Source organism: Sarcophilus harrisii, chromosome 4 (assembly GCF_902635505.1).
Source record: "Sarcophilus harrisii chromosome 4, mSarHar1.11, whole genome shotgun sequence".
Taxonomy (NCBI): Eukaryota; Metazoa; Chordata; class Mammalia; order Dasyuromorphia; family Dasyuridae; genus Sarcophilus; species Sarcophilus harrisii.
In genome coordinates, this window is record NC_045429.1 from 42,389,304 (window position 1) to 42,407,566 (window position 18,263).

The following is an 18,263-nucleotide window of genomic DNA, read 5'->3' on the forward strand; positions in this document are numbered from 1 at the left end:
TCTTTTTGGTGGTCTCTGGGTACATTTTGGGTGGTCCATGATATTGGATGGGGAAAATACATCTTTATTTCTCAATATAATTGGCCTTTTTCATATTCTTGACTTTTAAATTTTATTTTATGTAATTAAAACATTTCTGAGAAGTGGTCCTTTGGCTTCCTTAGATTGCTAAAGGGTTTCTGAAACAGATAAAGCAAAATTTAAAAAAGTGTCTTCAACAAAGGAACAAACTTTTCAAATGCAAACCAACCCACTGGTCATGTCTGACTATGCTCATGCCTCATTTAGTACCAATTACCCACCATCTCTTTGCTTGGAGAAGGGCGGTATGTTTCACTGTCCATCTGAGGGTGAGATAGGTCAATTCAATTCAACTAGGATTTTTTATTCTATTAATTATAACTCTTATGCTTGTCCTTTTCTTTTAAGTCTTTTGGTCATTATGTAAATCATTCTCTTGGGTCTACTTACTTTGCTCTGCATTGTTATATACAGATCTACCTAAGTTTCTCTGAATATATCCTATTTGGCATTTTTTATGACACAATAATATCTCATTACATTCATAGACTATATTTTGTTTGGCCATTTGTCCAACAATTGAGAAATTATTGATTTCTTATAATCTCTAATTATGCCCAGATACCTACAAGTTATTCTATACTATTGACCTGCTAGATAGGTTTGTTTACACAAAGATCTCTGGATGAGAAAAACACACTTAACAGGACCAAGTTTTTGCTGAAACACTAAGAATAAGATGACTTCTATGTGAAGAGGGAAAATCTAGAAGAATAAGATATCTTCTATATGACTTTTGAAATTATATAGTTGTTGCCAATTTTTTACTTAGCCAATACTTGCCAATAATTTACTTAGCAAAGAAAGAAAAGCATTCCTAATTTCAGGTGTAGTATATTATGTAAGAGGCAATCTGTCAGATGATATGCAGGAAAAATACAGAGCAATGGAAAAAAAAAGTTCATTAAACTCAATTGGCCAGTTCTCATGGGAGGATAATCAACAATGGGTGGGACCCATCTGCTGGTTTGCTTAGATCGTAAGTGAATGTGCAGCAGTTCTGCTTGGCTTTCCTGCTAGGCAGAGCTTCCTTGATGGTCACCCCACCTGCAAGGTGTAAAAGTGCACACAGCTGTGACGGTGTGGGTGGTTTATGTTCTAGCCAAGCTGAGCTGGGGGGCTAAAAGCAACATCTGTGCAGTGTCAGCACCTGCAGAGGTAACAGGGGTAGCAAGATGGAAGGAAGCTCTATTTTCAATAGGGCAGACTTGAGTAGTTTGTGGGTACAAAAGAAGACAGGTATTGGGGGTAAGTGGTGGGAAATTGAAAATGTATAAAAGCTGGAGGAACTTTGGAGAGCAAATTCCTGGAATAAATGAATCAATGAATGAAAAAGAAAACATTTTTTAAATACGTGTTAACCACTGGCAATATATGTAGCAAGGTAAGGCAATCACTGTTTTAAAGGAGCTCATATTTCAACAGGGAGAGTCAGCACATTTAGGGGGTTTTGGCTGCAAGTTAGATGGAAAGGGCCATTTTATGTATTCTATGATTGAGTCCTCCTTGTTGTGCTTAGCATAGGATAATTCATTACCTCAGTGTCCCCTTGCCTGGAATGGTCTCTCTTGTTATTCCTGCCTCTCAACCTCTTAATTTTTTTTTTCAAGTTTCAGCTAAAATACTACCTTTTGCAAACAAAAATGCAATACTTTTTTTTTTAATGCTAATGCCTACTCTCCAACATTCTCTCCAATTTTATCACGTATATATCTTGTTTGAATATAATTATTTGTATATTGTCTTCCTAATGACAATGTGAACTTCTGGAGAGAAGAGACTATTTGTGTGTGTGTGTGCATGTGTGTATATCACAATAGTACTTCCTGACTTGATAGATTCTCATAGTTCAACTGTAAAACAAATGACATTATTGCATTTTTATTATAATTTCCATTGGTAAAACCATATTGAATTATTTGCCAAGAGTTTTGTTGGTAAGGACTCTCTTTTTTCCTGGATCTTTGTTAGAAGTATGGGATTGTATCATCAGTAGAGCTAGTATATACTTTATAGTACATCTACACAAAGGTTACTCCTCTGGGCAATGCCTTTTGCAGCCCCATAAAACCTATTTGTTGATGACAGTTGATAGGTGGATGTTGAAGGGATGGAGACCACCTTCTCCATTTGGGTTATTTTCCTCTTTATCATTACTGGAAGGAATGGGCTAAAAGCATAACCATTAGGTCTGGGAGGCACTGCAGCTCCCAAAGCTGTTGGGCTCTAGGGCCTTGACTGTTTCCAGTGGGGTCCTGAGGAAGATGATGGTAGTCTGAGGAAGGTTATGGTAGCTGCTCTCCTGATATGAGGGGAGAGAACAAGAGATCACTCAGGAATGAAGAAAGGATCTTCTTTCATAGAGATAGAAGTGAAGGAGAGAAGGAAGAGGAAAAATTAATAATTATATTTGGTGGGCTACAAGGAAATTCACATTGAATGGTTTGGACCTTCTGAATAAGGTAAGGTAATCTGCTAAGAATATGGAGTACAAAGCTGTTATTTAACATACTGAGGTGCTTAAAAAGGCTGCTTCTCTTCCAGGTTATCCTTTCTCCTACACTCTAACTTCTTTTCCTTAGAAGGTGTTGACTTTTAAAATATTCAACATTCAACACTGATCCTTGTCTACTTTTCCAGTATTTTTCCATATTCTTTTTCACATATCCTGTAATCTAGCCATAGTTCCTATCTACTGAACTTTACCCACAGTGCTCACTTTCTTTTCTCTATACTTTCACACCAGCTCTTCCCTCAGACTTGGAAGGCTCCCTCTAATCATTCCATTTCTTGGGATCCTTGGTTTCCTTTAACTCTTAAGCACTACTGCTTCTATGAAACCTCTTCTGATTTCCTGACTGCTAGGATTCACCCTGCCTAAGTTACCTTTATTACATCTATATTATATGTAGATGGATATATAGATGTAGATAGATAACACACATACAAACACACACACACACGCACGCAAATCTTGTCAACAGAAGAGATAGCTATTATTTGCCCCCAAAGCAGCAAATAAGGAAGTTTGATTTGTGACTTTTGGACAAATGGATTTTTCTGGTCCCTCCAAGTTGCCTATTTGTATACAAGTAGTCTGTTCCATTAGGATGTAGGCCTATTGATTTTTCTTTGTGCTCAAAGCTCTTAGCCCAGTTCCTGGCACCTGGTAATATTTTAATGGATGGTTACAGATTAATTCATTTGTTAACCAACCTGTTCCATTATTATGTGATTTCACTTTAACTTCCAAACTACAGTTTTTGACACCAATTCTAAATTGATCTATCTATCATTTGGTCTATGCTCTTAGCTCAAGATCTAATATAAACAACTATCTGTGAGAGATCTCTTCCATTTTGTTTCCTCTTTACAATATAAGCTTCTTGAAGACAGAGGCATCTTTTATATTTATATCTTATTTCTAAAGTCTAATATAATTCTTGGCATAGAGTAGGCACTTAATAAATATTTGTTGTTTGATCAATTGATATCATATCATTACATTGAACTTAATATGTTGTAAATTAAACTCTTCCTTTTTCTCAAATAACCATCTCCTTTTTCTTTATTCTCTGCTTTTTGAACTATAATTAGAGATTAAAGATGTGCATTCCTGAGGAGGAACTCTGATTGGAACTTCCCATTCCCCACAGAGTAAAAGCCATTGATAACATTCCCCCAAGTTCAGGTATTGTTGTAAGTATGCTTAGTTAGAGAGGTAGTATGATACTGAGACCTTCAGTGTTCCGAATATGGAATAAGAAACCTAGCTTTGAATATTAACTCTGAGTATCTATCTATCTATCTATTTATCTATCTAGAGATATATATCTCTATCTCTATTTATCTCTATCTATCTATGAGATTGTACTATGAACAAATAATTTAGATCCTGCATGTTTAAGTTTCCTAGTCTGTAAAATGGACAGGACTATTGTGACGTACAAATAAGATAATAGATATAAAATATTTTGAAAACCCTTTACCCCCATTATTGTGTTCATCATCATACTCATCATTCTCATCCTCCTTCTCCTCCTCATAATGGTCATCATCTTTGGATACGGAACTGGTTGAATAGTTAGATCAGTCATTATTTTATGTAAGTTTGGAAAGAGATAATCGAGTGAGCTACCTCAAGGATCTTGTGCATTTTTAATCATTTTATCAATGAAAATATAAATGGTTACTTACTAGCTGTGTGATCATGGGTGGGTCACTTAATCCTTATTGCTTCAAAAAAAGGAAAACATCAATGATATTTTTGTCACATATGTAGATAACAGAAAACTAAGAGGCTCATATCACAAATTGGGCAGTAAAATCAGGATGCAAAAAGATCTGAAAAGGCCAGAACATTAGACCTAATATAAGGAGATAAATTTAATAAAGATAAGTATGAAGTCCTGTGCTTTCATTAGAAAAAAAAACACTAGCAGTTCATATGAAAAAATATAGAAATTTGACTAGATTTCTAACTCAGCAAAAGTCAGTAGTATGGTATAGAATCACAAAGCAAATATAATATTAGCCTGATTTAAAATAGATCAGTATCCAATAGTATTCAAAAGGAAATAGGGGATAGTTCCTCTATATTCTGCCTTGTTTTGGTCATTTTTGCAATCCTGTGTGCAATTCAATTCAAATAAAAGAAAGGATCTATCAAATGCCCAATTACCTGCTAAAAACTGTTGAGTTATGGAAACAAAAATCTTAAACCAAGCCTTCCCTTTCCTATAAGAACTTATGTTTTACTAGGGAGAGGGAGGAAAATTATATAAACTTATCTAAAAAGATAAAAAGCACAACACACATACCAGTTGAATAGGGAAATGACATGATGGTATAAATAGAGATTAGATCTGGAGTTCTGGAGCTAGAGGATCTGGGTTCAATTTCTTCCTCTGGTACTTACTCCTGTACCATCATTACCAAGTTATTTAACTTTCTTGAAAATAAATATACTGGTTGAAATAGGTAGCCTCTGAGCCTCCCAGCTCTATATCTATGTTCCTAATAAAAATACATATGCATATAATTTTATATATATATATACATATACATAAGTATATATAATACACATACATGTATTCATATACACATAATACATACAAGTGAATTATATATTAAAGCATTAATAAATGGGTAGTTAGAAATAAAAAGAATACTTTCTAAACAGAAAAAGTGACATGGTGAGATCTCTACTTTAAGAATATCAATTTAGAGGCAGCTAGATGGTGCAGTAGATAGAGCACAGGCCCTGACATTAGGAGGACCTGAATTCAAATCTGACCTCAAACCTTTAATACTTATTAGCTGTGTGATCCTGAGGAAGTCATATAACTCCAAGTGTCTCACCAAATGTCTCATCATTTTTGGTAGATTTGGAGGATAGATGGAAGAGAGATGAAACTAGATGGAAATTGAATATGTTGGAAGTTGTTATAATCGTCCAGCTGAGGGTTGATGAGGACCTCAACTGTGGTCATGATTTTGCAGGTTACTTTATAAAACTTTGTGACTGGAAGGATAGTTTTATCCTCCACAAAAACTAGACACTTAGGAGGGATGGGTTTAGAATGAAAACTAAGTTGTTTTGAACATAATAAATTTGAGATGCCCTAGTATATTCTGGTAAAGAGTGAGATACTAGAGCTCAGGAGAGAGGCACAAATCAGGTACATAGATTTGAAGAAAATGTGGGAATACAGAAGTGGCAAAATTATTGTTCACTACCATCAGTCAGCTGTCTAACCTGTCTTACCTCAAAACAAACAAACTGTAAAAATAATTATGTAGCAATGTGCTATAAATAACATATTACAAAGCTAAATGAAATAATAAATCTGAATAAATGAGAAGTGTTTCAATCAAAATACTAAAATGGACATGAAATATTATCAATATGAAGATTCCCATATTTGAAGTTTTGAATGCTAAAACACTCCCCCATCTTGTCAGCATTATTTAACATCTGAGATGAAGGACTTGAAGTTATTTGCCTTTGACATAGCAAACTTTTCTATACTAAATATTCATTTAGGAAAACTTTTGCAGTTTGAAGGATCTTCCTTTGATTTAAAGAGTTATAAAATGACTCTCATAGTCCCTGGTAAATAAGTGTCAATCCTTCAATACCCAGGTGGACTCTTTTCGCACATGGCCAAATGTTCACACTTCATCTATCCCCTTGCCACTGTGTTATAAATCTTGACCACCTCTCATTTCCTCTCACATGGAGTGACATGGCTAGACTTTGTGCACTATATGAGAGTATCCAGACAAAGCTATGTCTCTTTTTCAAAGAAGCCTTATTCAATTGTGGGGGATGGAACAGACTTCTCCTGATGCACATGGGTAAGACTATTTAATGCTAAGGTGGGTTATGTTTGCCTATCTGGGGAAGAATAAACTTTTAAAATACTTTACAAGGTTTTGTTCCTGGCACAGGGACAGGACCACCTTCAGGTTCTTTGCCTTCTGGAGGTGAAAGTTTTTCCCTTTTGGTTTGCAAAGATACTTTTTACAGCAAACAGGAGTCGGCTTGGTATTATGATGTAATAGCAAAACATCTTCAAGGTAACAACCCCCTGAGAAAGCAAGCTATGACCATTGATAATAAAATGCTTAAATTGAGGGTAAAAGTAGTCTATTTTGAACCTGGCTGTTGAGTTGTTAAGAAACAACAACATCTATTGTTTCAGAGGAATATTTCAGAATGGTAATAGGTAAAGGAAATGGCTGAGTTTTGTAAAAGATGGAGTTCATCAGAGTATTGGTGTAGCCAGTGAACCTGAGATAAAAAGGCCCATTGGGGTAGAGAGGAAGGTAAGCTTTCCACATGGCTGTACATATTTCTTAATAAACTAAGATCATTTATTCCTTCTGTGTCTCACCAGCCACCTTTCTGCCACCTTGCAGTTCAATTTAGAATTACTGTGACATTTTTATTTTAGTAGTGGAAACTCAGCACAGGTGAAGGAAGAAAAAAAAATGTAAATTATAGGTTGCCTAATCCAGAGCCTACACTTAAAACACACACACACACAGAATGTTAGTTCTTGATCAGTCACTTTTCATCCTTCCCATTCTCTTTGAAAAGACATGAATGTAGTACAGGATGGGAAGGAAGCTTCCTTCTTGCCTTGTTGACAGATGTTGCTTATCTCCTCTCCATCCAGCCAACCCCTCTGCTCTATAGCTTTCTTATTTTTATTTATTTTAAAAGATTTTTATTTTTACTTTATGGATTAGAAATTTCTGTGTTTACTTTTTAAAGAAACAAAATACACCATTTTCTTTCTTTTTAAAATATTATTTAAAAAAAGATTTCCCTCACTTTACTATAAAGTGAACAGGTTGGAGGTTATTATAATAGTCCATGCTGATGAGAACTTCAAATGTGGTGGTGATTTTGTGGGTTATTTTATAAAATTTTGTGACTGGAAAGAAAATTTTATCTTCCACAGAAACTGGGAAGTTAGGAAGAGGGATGGGTATAGAATAAAAAACTAAGTTGTTTTGAACATAATGAATTTGAGATTCCCTAGTATATCCTGGTGGAGAGCTCAGGAGAGAGGCATGGATCAGGTTTTTCTCCAATTACATGTAAAGATAGTTTTCAACATTCATTCAATTATGATGTTTCAATTTTTTTCTCTTTCTTTCATATCCCTCTTCCCCAATAGCAAGTAATCTGAAATAGGCTTTCTGTCTGTGTCTGTCTGTCACTGTCTGTCTCTCTCTCTCTCTCTCTCCATATATATATATATATATATATATATATATATGCCATCATATTTTACATTTGTCATGTTGTAAGAGAGGAATCAGAACAAAAGGAGAAAGCCATGAGAAAGAAATAGAAAACAAAACCCTCCAACAAAATAGTATTCTTCTCTCTACATTCAAATTCCATAATTCTTTCTCTGCATGTGGATAGCATTTTCAATCATGAGTCTTTGGGAATCTTTTTGGATCACTGCATCATTAAGTCTCTCATAGTTGGTCTTCCCACAATGTTGTTACTGGGTACAATGTCCTCTTGCTTCTATTCGCTTCATTCAGCATCAGAAAAGCATAGGTTTTTCTAAAACCCAACTGCTCATCATTTCTTATTGAACAATAATAAGCCATTATATCCACATGCCACAATTTTTTCAGCCATTCCCTAACTGATGGGTGTCCTCTCAATTTTCAGTTCTTTGCCACCACAAACAGAGATGCTATAAATATTTTTGTATGTGTGGTTTCATTTCCCCTTTTTATGATCTCTTTGGGTTATAGACCTAAGAGTGATATTGCTGGATCAAAGGGTCTGCATATTAAGCCCTTTCAAAATAGTTATAGAGCAATTTAGCTCTCCAGAATTATTGGATCAATCCAAAAACTCCACCAATAATGCATTAGTGTTCCATTTTCCCCACATTCTCTCCACATTCTCTCCAACATTTATCATTTTTTTCTGTCATATTAGCCAGTCTGAGAAGTATGAAGTAATGCCTCGGAGTTGTTTTAATTTTCACTTCCGTAATAAAAAGTAATTTAGAGGATTTTTTCACATGACATAGATAGCTTTAATTTCTCCATCTGAAAACTGGCTGTTTATATTCTCTGACTTAATCAATTAGGGAATGAGTTACATTCTCATAAATTCCATCAAATTCTCTATATATTTTAGAAATGAGGATTTTCTCAGAAACACTGGCAGTAAAATTTTTTCCCACACTTTTTACAATTTGATATAATCAAAGTTATCCATTTTGTATTTCATAATGTTCTCTACTTCTTGTTTGGTTATAAATTCTTCTCTTCTCCATATATCTGACAGGTAAGTAAACTATTCTTTGCTCACCTAATTTGCTTATATGTTAAATCCGGACTAGCTCCCTGGGTGCCTCAGAATCAGCCAGTCAGGACAAGCAGAAGTCCTTGGTCTTCAGGGGGAGAAGTGAAGGAGATGGACAAAACTACAGGGAGTTTTGCCAAGGATCCTTCCTTGATTCTAGAGTTCAGAATCTCTATGAATCTTCACACTCTTCTCCTTCTTGTCCTGAGGCCAAATGAAGTTCTCTGGCCTCTCTCACTCCACCCCCTAATCCTTATCTACAATTCTCTTTAACCCCAAGCATTGAGCTAGCATTAACAGTGAGAAGAGAAATTCCAAACATGCTAATAGAGTTATTGTCCAATAGGTAATTAGCCTTAAGTGCTTGGTTGTCTGATTCAAGTGCACCTATTCAGAGTTTCAGACCTTTACACTTATGATATCACCTTTCATGTCTAAATCATGTACCTTGGTATGGGGTATGTGATGTTGATCTATGCCTAGTTTCTGTTATACTATTTTCTAGTTTTCCCAGCAACTTTTGTCAAGTTGTGAATTCTTATCCCAGAAGCTAGAATTTTTGGGTTTATAAATAGTAAATTAGTATTGTCATTGATTACTGATCTATTCCATTGATCTACTATTCTATTTCTTAATCACTACCAAATAGTTTTGATGATTGCCACTTCATAATGTGGATTTAGATCTGGCATGGGTAGGACACTTTCTTTTCCATTTCTCCCCATTATTTTCCTTGGTATTCTCAATCTTTTGTTCTTCCAAATATATTTTGTTATTATTTTTTCTAGCTTGATAAAATATTTTTGGTAATTTTATTAGTATGGCACTGAATAAGTAAATTAATTTAAGTAGAATTTTCATGTCTATGTCTAATCATGAACACTTGACATTTTTTCCAAATGTGTTATACCTGACTTCATGTGAAAAATGTTTTGTAAATATATTTAAATAGTTCCTGGGTTTATCTTGGCAGATAGACTTCCAAATAGTTTATATTGTCCGTGTTATTTTACATGGAATTTTTCTTTCTGTATCTTGATATGTGATATCTCTCTTTATTCAGAAGAATAATTAATGTGGAGCAAAAAGGGATTTTTCTGAAAGGTGGCAATATTGTGGAAATGTATTTCATTCCCTAAGGAAGAATGTTGTCCTATCTGGGGGATGGAATGGGATGGTATAATTTCATATTTTCTCCTCCCCACCTGATATGCTTTATGGAATAGGTGCCTCCTCTCTAAATCTTACCAAGACTTTCTGAAAAGGATATTACCCTGTCTCTATCAGTATGTTTCACTCTTGTCAGGCTGTCTTTTAAGATTCCACCTTTCTTCCAATTTAATATCATCCTTATCAAATGTCTGGGAGTTATGACTTTTCCTGTATCTTTCTTTTTTTAATTGAAATGGTTTCTTTTTATTATTATTACTTTGAGTTCTAGATTCTCTCTTTCCTCACATCTTTCACCTCTCGAGAAGCAAAAGAACATGATATCAATTATACATGGGAAATCACACAAAACATATTTGTGTATTATCACAGAAAATGGGAAAAAAGTAAAGAAAGAAAATTATACTTCAATCTCTATTCTGAGTTTATCAGTTCTCTCTCTGCAAGTGGACAATTTGTTCATTCATTCCCTAAATGATTAGTATTCTCTCATTTTCCAAGTCTTTGTCACCACAGAAAAATTGCTAATTTGTTTTTGTACATATAGGTCCTTTTCCTTTACTTTTGATCTCTCTGGGTTATAGATCCACTAATAATATTGCTGTATCAAATCAGCACCCCTGAGACCATAGTTTCAAATTGTACTCCAGAATGGTTGGAGTAATTCACAACTGCACCAACAGTTTTCCTCTATCACTTCTAGTAATTGTCATTTCTGACATGTGTAATGTATATCAGAGCTGTTTTCACTTGCCTTTCTCTAAGCAATGGTGATTTAGAATATTTTTATATGACTATAGGTAGTTTTGATTTTTTTCTTCTGAAAACTGTTTATATCTTTTGATCCTTTATTAATTGTGGAATGAATCTATATTTTATAAATTTTACTCTGTTTTATGTATATTTAAGAAATGAGGTCTTTATTAGAGAAACTAATTTTTTGGATAATTTTTACAATTTTTATTGGTTCATTATTTATGGAATCTATTAGCAAAATGTAGTTTCCCTGATTTTTCTCTTCCAATTAGGTTTATTTTTGTTCCTGCATTGTCTGAGATCATGATTGCCACCTTTGTCTTCTTCACTTGAGCTGATAGAAGAGACTGATCCAGCTCTTCATTTCAAATCTGTGTGTATGTGTGTGTGTGTTTTTCAATTCCAAATATGTCTCTTATACATAGCATATTGCTAGTCTTTGGTTTCTAATCTGTGGGTTAACTCATTAAATTTATATTTGCATTTGTGATCACTAATTGAACATTTCCCTCTATTTTTCTGTTTATTCTTCTTTCTCAATCTCTTTTTATCTTCTCTTCTCTTCAAAAGTCTGTGTTGTTTCCTTCCCTCAAACTGCTCTTCCTCTTATTATCCCCTCCTCCATATCTCTGTCCCCTCCCCAATATTTTATACTGCTAAGCTTCAGGATATTCTGTGCTGCCTTTTTCAGAACTAGTTCCAGGGGTCTTCAAATTTTCCGTGTTTCCAAGGTGGTGTTATCCTGAGAGAGGTGTGGTCACTGCCCACCTGGAGTTCTGTCTTGTCTTTACCTGGGAAGGACTTCTGTTACCCTGCATTTACAAGTACTAATGTTCCTTTATGGAACCTATGGGCCTATGTTTAAGGTCCCAGCATCCTTGTGATTCATTACAAGTCCTTCTCTTCCATCTGGAAGTATTCCACATCTGGTTATGGACAAGAGAGTTGCCCACCTCGTGCCAGCAAAGGGTCCCCTATAATCTTTCTGATCAGTTGCTCAGGTTTCTTACCTTCTCTTTCCTGAGAATTCCCTAAGCTGCTGCTGCTGCTGCCATAGCCACCTCCATGGCCTACTGCTGATGCTTATGTTATACTCTAAACCTGAGCCTGTCCTTGTATCACAGACCTCTCCTACTGATCCCCTAAGTTGTTTTAGGCTGGAAAAATTCCCCTCTTTGACTTTTTCTTTGCTCTGTTGCTCCAAAATTTGATTTGAGGTGTTATTTTAAAGTTGCTTAGAAGATTATATTAGGAAAATTCAGTTGTATCCAGTGTATCCAGGCCTGTACTCCATCCATCAACTTGGTTTCCCTCCTACCCCATCTCATGTCTCTTTTTTTCCTATCTCTTCTCCATTCGTAGGAAGGTCGATTTATGGGGGAATTAGGTAGAATGCCACATTAGACAGACAAATTAAAGCCACGTCCTATTGTGTGTGTGTGTGTGTTATAGGAAGAATAAACAGAAACACTTGATATGTCTACAGAAAAGGGAAACCATCGTACCCCATACCAATTTAATCAAGTAAGAGAGAAGCAGTATGATGTAGCAACTTGAAAACCAGCCCCAGCCTCACAATCAAGAAAACCTGGTTTCAGTTCCAGTCTTCCACCCTATTAATGCTGTAATATTGAGCAAATCACTTCACTTCCCAGGCCCTGAGGGAATCTTCTAATTCTGTAAGTTGCAAAATAATTGCTGACTGCCTTGGTAGAAGGCATAAAACTTTCCTTGCTAGAATTTCCTTAAACAAACAAAATTAAAGACTCAGAACAAAACCAATAAACAACATGTTGATACTGTGTATTGGAATCTGGTGAGATTTTCCAAAACTTTTTTGGAACTGGCCCATCCAATCCATGATTTGACCATGGGATTCAGTCAAAAGAACTTTTACAACTCTGAGTGGATGACCATTGAGTACTCAAACCCAAGCAGATCTGCACGTTGCTCCATTAAGAACACTTCTTAAATAATTTTTATGTTCACCTTTATTCGTGTCACCTAGATAGACAAAACCTTCTCTGACCTCCTGTTATTCAAAGACCACCTTATATGGGATGTAAATAGTATTCGTAGTCTCATGCATATTTTGCCTCACACATAACACAGAAACATACACTGTTTTAATCCCAGACAAATAAAACGCTTTCTGAGAGTACTTGTCCCTCACATTGGGAGAGACAGAGTCCCCAAGGGAAAATATGAATAGCTACATTTTGCTTCCTGGGAAGGTTGCATACTGCTCTCTTTATGACATGCTCACTGGTTTGTATTGTGACTCTCAGCTCCGTGCATATTAAATGTCTTCATGATTATGCTTTTTATATCCTCACTCCGGGACATGACTCAAAATATTTGGATCCAGGGATGACGTATAAAAGAGAGAAGAATATACAAGGAAACACTCTAATTGAACACAAAACCTTACTCAGGCAGACTGAGGGAAAAGAAACAGGGATGCTTTGGCTCATTTCTCTAGGATTTATTGTAGCCTCATGTATTTTATCATGACATTGTGCTTTGTTCCCAGGTTGGTGGAATCAAAGAAAAGTAGGCATTTCAAATGAAATGTAATGAATGATGAAAAGATCACTCTTTCATAGTAAAGGAAATGTGAAATTGGGTTTTCCAAGGTATTCATCCTTGGAATTGAGCACTTGTAGGATTCTAGCTTGTAGGATACCAATTCAGTTAGTCAATCAACACATATTTATTCAATCCTGTGTACTTTCTAGAAACTGTGATAAGCACTGAAAAAATGAAGAAAGCAAAAACATGATCTTTGCCTTCAAAAAGCTCACATTTTAGCACAAAATATAACAGGTAAATAATTAGGCACAAAAAGATATATGCAGAAGAGATATAATATGTAATCTCAGAAGGAAAAGCATAAACCTCAGCATACTGGGAAAGATTTCTTATAGACAGTAAGATTTTAGAAAAGAAAAGGTTTGGATGATCTCTTCCTCCATCAATCATGTGTGGCCTAGTTATATCTTGACAGTACCTCTACTACTCATTTGAGTTGCCATGCCTTTGGCTTTCTTAGATGGACCATGGTGATATCAAAGAAAGAATTGTGTACCTTGAGTGTTGAAACCTGGCTCAAACTGGCTCTGTGATTTAGGAGAATATTTAATCTCTCTAAGCCTCAGTTTCTCCATCTGTATAAATGAGAATGTAATATTTGAGCTATCTATGTCACAAGATTATTGCAGAGAAATTGGTTCATCAGCCTGAAAGTGATAAAGATAAATTATTATTATAACCAAGACATCACTGTCTGGTGATTTGAATTGTCAGCTGAGGTCTTTTTTTCCTTCGGGGTGAATATACCATTTAAAAAAAGTAATAGCTACAAAATCAATGTTATAGAGTGACTATCAGTGTAACAAGTTGTCATAGAGAGGGCAAAAAGACATCCACAGGGAAGCAGGAGTATAATGGATGCTTGGGGTGGGAAATCACAGGAAGGCGATCACGAGAAGCTAGACAAGAATACCAACGAAGAAGATAGGAGAGGTCTGAAGGCAAATCTCATCTCTTTTCCAACATGCCCCCAAGAAGTATACATGTTTGTTGAGCTACTGTTCATAATCTTTGAAAGTGTGTGAAGAATATGAGAGAACCACAAGAATGGAAAGAGTAAATATTTCCATTTTCACCAAAAGGGGGTCAGAGTAGGACCTGAAAATTGTAGTGTCGAGTCTAACTTTGAGTTCTGATAAAATTCTAGTACATCACCTAAAAATGATTGTTAGAGATCTTTTAAAAAGAGTAGCAATTAAAAAAATAACATCACTTCATTGAGAACAGGTTATGTCAGACTGATTCTCAGAACATTTCTGATCATTAGAGGACTATTAGACTGGTAGATAAGGAGAATGCTTTGGGACATAGTTTATTTTTAAAAATAATAATAGCTTTTTATTTTTCAAAATATAGGCAAAAATAGTTTTTAGCATTCACCCCTGTAAAACATAAGTTCCAAGTTATTTTTTTCTTTCCCTCTCTCACTGTCCCTCCCTCTTACCTCTCTCTTTTGTAGACAGCAAGTAATCTAATATAGATTAAACATACATAATTCTTCCAAACATATTTCCATATTTATCATGCTGCACAAAAAATATCAGATCCAAAGGGGAAAATGAGAAAAAACCAAGCAAACAAACAATAATAAAAAGATGAAAATACTCTGTTGTAATCCACATTCAGTCCCCATCTCTCTGCATGCAGATGGCTCTCTTCATTTCAAGTCTATTGAAACTGGCCTGATTCATCTCATTGTTGAAAGAAGCCAAATCTGTCACCTTAATCATCACACAATCTTATTGTTGCTGTGTACAGTGCTATCTTGGTTCTACTTATTTCATTTAGCATCAGTTCATATAAGTCATTTTAGGCCTTTCTGAAATAAGACTGCTGATTGTTTCTTTCAGAACAATAATATTCCATTATACTCATATAATATAATTTATCTAGCCATTCCCCAACTAATAGACAACTAATACCTAGCTTCCAATTCCTTGCCACTAAAAAAAGGGCTGCTACAAACATCTTTATGATCCTTTTGGGATACAGATTCAGTGGAAACGCTATTGAATCAAAGGATGTGCACAATTTGTAGCTTCGGGGCATAGTTAACTATAGCTTATTTATATATTATTCTATTTTATTTTAACATATTTGATGCTTTTTGCCTTTATGCTACTCATTAAACAACAAAAACAACAACAGTAACAATCATACCTATTGCTCTGTATTGAGTCTTTCTCCCAACCTAATACATCAATTATAGCTGACTAATTTATCTATATTTCAACAAACATTTGTCCAGGTCTCTCATATTACTCTTGTCACCAAATTGCAGAGATTTGATCAGATGACTTTCCAGTTAGATGGATCTAGATGAATGGTTGGACTCAGAGTGGTTATGAATAGTCTCAGGTTAACCAACATCAAAGTCTGCTAGACTGCCTCGGGGAATCTGTGCTTGATCTTAAACTGTTTTTCTTCTTTTAGGCATTAATGGGATCAACATGCAGATGATATAAATATCTAATATATCGATTTTGTTTTATATGAAATAATTAGGCTTCAAAAACACTTGATATACCATAATATCAGGCTAAATTTAATCTGATGAAAGTGAGTGGAGGAAAATGTGAAGTCCTGTATTTGGATTCTGAAAATCATTTTTACAAGTATACTATAAGAGAAGCACTTCCAGCATCCGGTGGGAAACATCTGTAGTTCCTAATGAATCACAGGTTAAGTATGAGCCAATAGCTGACAAAGCTGATATTGTATAAAACTACTTAGAGAGACTTTATATTCAGAAAGTAGATGGTAATAGTTGTATTCTGAGAATTAGTTAGATTTTTCAATATTTGAAACATGTTTTAGGAGAAGCACTGATAATGGGAAAAGTACCTACGGTAGAGGTACTAGAATGTTGAAGAACCTTGAATCATGGTTTATGAAGATTGTTTGAAGGAAATGAAAATTTTGGGGGAAAAGGGAAGGAAAGATGCATTTATTAAGTGCTTACTATATGCCTGGTACTGTGCTAAGTGTTTTTACAAATATTATCTTATTTGGACCTGCGAGGTTAGTGCTATCATTATTCTTATTTTATAGTTGAGAAAATTAAGGTAAAGAGATTAAATGACTTGTCTAGGACCACACAGCTTGGAAGGTTCTGAGGGTGGATTCAAACCGAAGTTTTCCTGACACTATGTAGAGTGATCTATCTATTGTGCTGTCTAAAAAAATGTTGTTGGTGGATGAGAAATATTCTACTTCTCTCCAAATATCTGAAAGGCTTTCCTGTGAAAGATGAATTACATTTGAATAAAAGTCAGTACAGTGATCAAAATTATATGCAAATTTAGGTAGAACTTGGAACAAACTTATGAAAGAGTAAACGTGTCCCAATGTGGAATGGACTGGTGGTGAGGGGAGGTGGGTTTCCTTTTATTGTGAATCTTAAAAAAAGAGAGAGGGTCTTCACACACAGGCTGGATAATCTCTATGGGGGCACATTATTTTTCATATATTTTAATTTTTAAAGCTTTTTATTTTCAAAACATATGCATAGTTAATTTTCAGCATTCACTCTTGCAAAACCTTGTGTTCCAAATTTTTTCTCCCTTGCTTCCCCCTATCCCTTTCCTTAAACTTCAAGTAACCTAATATGTGTTAAACATGTGTAATTCTTCCATACATATTTCCACAATTATCATGCTGCATAAGAAAAACCAGGCCCAAAAGGGAAAAAATAAGAAAGAAAACAAAATGCAATCAACAAGAACAACAACAACAAAAAAAAAACTGTAAATACTATTGTGTAATCCACACTCAGTCACCACAGTGCTCTCTCTAGATGTAGATGACTCTCTCTATCACAAGATCACTGGAACTGGTCTACATCACCTCTTGTTGAAAAGAGTCATGCCCATAAGAATTAATCATCATATAATCTTATTGCTGTGTACAATGATCACCTGGTTTTGCTCATTTCAGTCAGCATCAGTTCATATAAGTCTCTCCAACCCTCTCTGAAATCATCTTGCTGATCATTTCTTATAGAACAATAATATTCCATAACACTGATATACCACAACTTATTCAGCCATTCTCCCACTGATGAGCCTTTGCTCAGTTTCTAGTTCCTTGTCACTTAAAAAAGCGCTGCTACAGACATTTTTGCCCATGTGGGTCCCTTTCCCTCCTTTATGATCTCTTTGGGATTCAGGCCCAGTAGAGACACTGATTGGACAGTTTGATAAGCCCTTTGGGCATAGTTCTATATTGCTATCCAGAATGTTTAGATCAGTTCACAACTCCACTAATAACATATTAGTGTCCCAGTTTTCCCACATCCCCTTTATTGTTCATCATTTTTTCCTGTTCATTTTAGCCAATCTGAGAGGTATGTAATGATACCTCAGAGTTGTCTTAATTTGCATTTCTCTAACAAATAATGATTTAGAGCATTTTTTTCATATGACTAGAAATGATTTTAATTTCTTAATCTGAAAATTTTTGTTCATATCCTTTGACCATTTATCAATTGGAGAACGTCTTGCATTCTTACAAATTTGAGGCAATTCTCTATACATTTTAGATATGAGGCCTTTATCAGAACCCTTGGATATAAAATATTTTCCCAATTTATTGCTTCCCTTCTGATCTTGTCTGCATTAGTTTTGTTTGTACAAAAACTTTTTAAACTTAATATAATCAAAATTATCTTATGGGGACATATTATAAAAGGGATTGTTTTTTTAGCTTATATTAGGTGGCTTTGAGCCTCCTTTACCCTCTATGATTCATGTTATTGTGTGATTTCTCCAAGATCAACAAATCATTGGGCCAGTGCCTCCACGATAGCAGACCT

General features: G+C 35.0%; 1 long non-coding RNA gene across 3 annotated transcripts in view; it reads left to right on the forward strand.

Moving 5' to 3' along the window:
- The window catches only part of LOC116419047, a 77,267-nt gene that overhangs the window by 25,742 nt on the left and 33,262 nt on the right, over nt 1–18,263 (forward strand). Inside the window, exons 1-2 of one of the 3 annotated variants that reach the window (XR_004229271.1) lie at nt 6,733–6,912; nt 12,311–12,537. The exons of 1 other annotated variant lie outside the window; for it this stretch is intronic. This is a non-coding gene — a long non-coding RNA (uncharacterized LOC116419047). Of the gene's footprint in view, nt 1–1,173; nt 1,466–6,732; nt 6,913–12,310; nt 12,538–18,263 lie in introns of those variants that run through there. One more of the 3 variants, XR_004229272.1, reaches the window with a different exon arrangement.